Raw genomic sequence first — 4,903 nt, forward strand, 5'->3', positions numbered from 1 at the left:
ACAGGAACGGGGGCAGCGCGCAGGAAAATGGTTCTTGAACATGTCCACAGTGGGGCCCACTCTTGAGAGCCATGAGCCCTGGACAAGTGGCCTGCTGACGGGCACAGTGGCTTAACCCCATTTTCTCTGTAGCATACACGAGGGGTCACAAGGACAGAAGAGGCAGGCACACAGGACACACTGAGTGTGGATGGCACCCAGGTCCACTGCTGCGCTCTGGGACTCTCCACCTGTTCTGGTCACAGCACAGCAGTACAAGGGTAGCTCCCAGGATAAACGCCGCTGCCAATTCCCCACCCAGGACACAGAATCAACTAAGTCACGATGCTTACTCTGGGTTCCAGGTGCTTCCACTCACACCCTTTGTATAGTTAGGGTGTCTAGTGCAGCAGTTCCATAGCTCAGCCCACATTCTCGTCATTCATCAAAAGGAAAAAATTGAGCCAAAGCCAAACTTCTGTAAGATGAGAATTATGTGCTAAGACCCAAATCTCAGATACAGTCTGTTTCCCAAGGCCCCAGATATGGAAAACACATAGTACATGTCCAGTCTATTCTTAGACAGTTTCTTCTAAGCAAATGAAAGAAAAATCGGTCCTCTTTTCGACCTCACCACCTGGAAATCCAACCAGGGTATCAGAAACTACTCTCCCCCCAACTCACCCAACTTTGATATTGACCTTTACTGAATGGTTGGCACAGTCTTTTTTTTAAAGTTTCAAGTAAAAGAGTTTATTAATGAAGCAGTGACACAGAAAGTAGGCTACTCCACAGAGCAACAGGGCATCCAATTTTTCAAAACCACTCCATTACATACTTTCAGGTGAGCAGGGCCCCCTCCCCGCCCACCAGGCTGCACACCCACCAGGACGCCAGTTCCAGTTGATGTTACCACACTTTACTGAGTGACTTCAATTATCTGGACCCGTTGAAAAGTGAATTTAAGCCTAAATCTACAATACGATGATATATCCAAATCCATTACAAAGGCAACTTAATTTACAGAAAAGATTTAAAAAAAATGTAACAATACAACCATTCTAATGAGTTTAGAACCCAAAACCTTTATTTGTGCTGCAATGGGGAAGAAAGATGATTAGTCCCGTACATGAGGCAACAGTACCAGTTCTTACCCAACATACTTCCTCATACATGCATAACCAACTCTTTAAATCCCAAAGACAGTAATTGTGTCATGCCCAAGTCGCTGGTTAAGAACACAACTATCATGCCAACATTAAAACAAACAATAGAGAACACAGAAAATTTCCAAGGGCTAAAAGTACTAGGAATTTAAAATTTTTAAGTGAAATTTAAGGGAAGAGGGACATGACAACAAAAGCCACTGGTGTTACTTTACCAATTCAATAGATGCATCTCCAACAAGTGGGATCATGAAGGGTTTCAGATCCTTCCTTAAATTTCTACCATCAGTCCGCACTGAGCAGAGCCTCCCCACCCCATTTTGCTTATTCCCCAAACTAATTTTGTCTGATAGCTTCTCCTTTAGTACTGGGTCATTTAAAAAACACATGCTTTCAACTAAAGATATGATGGGTTATAAACGCTAACCTTGGTACATGGATTGTTTGCTACCAAATACTACAGTAATTTTACAGTGACCACAAAAGGTTATTTGATTCTCCTGGTTACAAAATCTATGGAAAGATAATAGTAAGCAAAAACTTTTGTTTGTATGAATACTCATTATCAAGACAAGTGATGTGTTTATAAGACAATGTAACACAAAATTCCTTTAGAAATGATTTTCACTTTGCTAAGCTCTCAGTGAAGGAGAAAAATGAGTTGCAAATCCAGAAGAGTAGACCGAATCTCAAATGTACACCAAAATCTCACAAATACGTTTAAAGCCCACAATTAGAGCCTTCCTAAGACTCACCTTCACAGCTTCAAAGAAACACCTGAGAAGCTTGCAGAGCGCTGAAGGATGTTAATACCCACGCAAGTTTTTGAACCCCAACATTCAAGTGACTGGTACTCAGGTTCAGTTACACCTTTTCAGTCTCCCCACCTTGCAGCAAGGCAAAACAATTTTGCTTTTTTCCCTGCACTGAGAGTTGTGTTTTAGGAGGTTTCCAAGGAAATTTTGTGCTTCCAAGCAACAATTCAACTGGCATTAACAATGTACTAACAGCAACTAGTACGATATGTTCTTTGCCCACCAGCTCTACTCAATTGTCCAGAGAACTCCCTTCAACCCACATCCCCCACCACTCCCACCCTCTGCAATAATTACCCACCTCTCTGGGTTCTTCACCCTACCCCTCCCAGTCTCCAGCCTGCCCTCCCCTCCCCTTCTTCTCCAGAGAACTCCCTTCAACCCACATCCCCCACCACTCCCACCCTCTGCAATAATTACCCACCTCTCTGGGTTCTTCACCCTACCCCTCCCAGTCTCCAGCCTGCCCTCCCCTCCCCTTCTTCTCCAGAGAACTCCCTTCAACCCACATTCCCTACCGTGTCCCCACGCTCTGCAATAGACCCAATCACCCTCCTCCCGGTACCGCTGTCAAGCTATGCCCTCCCCTCCTTCAACTCTCAATTTAGGGTCCTCCTATTTGAATGCCCAAATTACTGTGGAATAAAAAAACGCAGAGCAAGAAGAATCAAAGGTCACTTCCAATACAGCGACCATTCCCTTAGTATTCTGCAGGGACAAGATGGTGTCCAAACTAGACCTGCCATTTCTAATAGAATTTGGGCATGACCAGCTTATACCTTCCCAGACCTCAACACGTCACCCCCCCCCCCATTTGCTTCATTCGCCCAAGCATTTGCCAAAGACACTTCAAATCTGCACACACCCCCCATAGTTTATCTTCACACTAAGAACTCTGCAGCCACTGACGCGCAGGCAGGTGGGTAGGTAGGTGAGGGTCACTGGGCTCCATCGGCAAGCTCCATCTACAAGGCAGCACTCTGCGTTGAGGCATCCTTAATGTTCTACAGCTTAAGAATCTTCTGGAAGCAAGGTTCATAGCAGAGAACTAGCATGACAGGAAGCTCAACATAGAAGACGCAGCATCTGCAAACCTCCACCCGAGAACGGAGGGGTGCCTGCCGGCATTCCAGTGCCCGGAGGCTGGTGCTCCAAGATAAAAATTCAAATAAACACATCTGCTGGTGGCCGGGAAGCATCTGATTTGGACTTTTAAAAATTGCCCCCTCGGAAGCTCATCTGAAAACCTTAAACGATGACCTCCTGTACACAGGGCTTCCTGAGCAAGGCCTGGAAACAGGCATTGGAGAACTTCCTCCTCTTAAAGACTGGAAATTCAATCTGCAGGCATCAATTTAGGCGGGCTCTCTCCTGCACTGCTACGACTCACACTGGCCAGGGGCTCCACGTCTCCTGGTGCCATCTGCTCGCCACGATGAACACTATAGTAACAAACCACGGTCCATGAGGCACTTCTGTAACTTTAGGCTGGCACCATCGCTGCAGGCCCACCCATGGGTAGACACTCAATCCCCCCTCTTCCACCAAGCAATGCCACCCCGCCCCGCCCAGAGTCTCGGCAGGGAGAGCCTGTCCTTAGATATGACCACTACCGACTTCCACAGGGACTTCGGCCAACTTTCCCAGGCTTACCAGATTACCAGAAGCAATGTTTTAATTGAACGGAAAACCTCGAGAGAGTGAAAAGGAGAAGGGGCAGTGTGAGCTCACGGGAGAGGTTAACACCGAACCTAGAGGAAAGTCCAAAGGGAAGCACTGCCACCTGGAAAATAAAGCGTGGGTCAATCTCGTCCCCAGACATACAAACCTCCGGCCTCGGCGCCCCGCCTGTCAGCCACATTAGGCACCTTCCGTCCTGAATCGCTCCTTACACCGCCCGCACCTCCGACCTCGCACCCAGACCTGGGTTCCACCAAACCGGGCCTGGCCTGGTCCCTCTCCAGGCCGAGCCAAAATTACATACCACCCTGCTGGGCCAGGGCGTCAGCCCGGAGAAGCTAAGTTCAATTTCCACAGGACCAGGCCTCATATCCGGGCGGCTTCACCACCCTCTGTCTGGAGAGAAAGGGGGCTGCTGGTATTGACAGGGTCCAGCTCTGCCCGCCCGGCCCGCCTGCGGCCCTGCGCTCCGCGGCCCGCCTTCCCGGGCCCAGTCCGGGAAGGAACCCTGTCTCCTTCCTCCACCTCCTCCTGCCACACAAACCGGGGCACCGGGGGCGCTCTCCGCCCACTCGGAGCGGCACCCTCCCGGAGGTCACACTCCCATTGCTCGCCAGGCAGCAGCGACAGCCTGGCCCGCAGGGCCGCCATCTGCCCCCTCGGTCACTGCGGGCCCTTCCCACGCGGCTGCGCCCAGGACAGCTTCCCCAGGACCCAGTGTCCTCCTTGACCTGCCTCCTCCCTGGGCCCCAACCTCCCCGGCTCCTGCCACTCGGCCATCGCCCCCAGCTGTCCCCTAAGGCCCTAAACTGGCCACTTCCTCCCGCACCACTGGGCCCAAGCGCGCAGCCCTGCCCTCCCTGTCGCTAACTCCTGCTGGACGGGTCACAACTTTTTTTCGTTTTTATAGCCCTTGGTCACGTCACCCACAGCATCGCTCAACGGGACGATTCCTCCACTGCCACCGGGGGAAAAAAAGTCCGTGCCCAGCCCTGCCCAAGGTGACGGCTGGGGCGGCGCTCGGCCTCACGGGGCGGCCGCCCCGCCCCCACCAGCAGGGCTTAGTGACCTAGATACACTCAAGGTCACATTTGAGAGGCGACTCCTTGGGGCCGGGTGGGTGCAAGCCCCCTTTCCGTCGGGAGTGTGTGACAGGAGGGCGGCGGGGGCGGGGGCGGCCTCCCGAAGGGTAAAGACCATGCGGAGGTCGCCTCAGGTCATCCCGCCCCGAGAAGTTCGAAAGAAGGGCCGGCAAAGCATCTG

The 4,903-nt window shown here is 51.3% G+C and overlaps 1 long non-coding RNA gene across 1 annotated transcript; it reads right to left on the reverse strand.

Annotated features, from left to right (window-relative positions):
- Positions 1-3,025: 3,025 nt before the first annotated feature.
- On the reverse strand, positions 3,026-4,903 carry LOC136387315 (uncharacterized). Its single transcript, XR_010748102.1, has 2 exons — positions 3,614-4,903; positions 3,026-3,402 (listed from the first exon to the last, which is right to left on the reverse strand). It is a non-coding gene; the product is annotated as an uncharacterized lncRNA (long non-coding RNA).

The sequence above is a fragment of the Saccopteryx leptura genome, chromosome 1, assembly GCF_036850995.1.
Source record: "Saccopteryx leptura isolate mSacLep1 chromosome 1, mSacLep1_pri_phased_curated, whole genome shotgun sequence".
Lineage (NCBI taxonomy): Eukaryota > Metazoa > Chordata > Mammalia > Chiroptera > Emballonuridae > Saccopteryx > Saccopteryx leptura.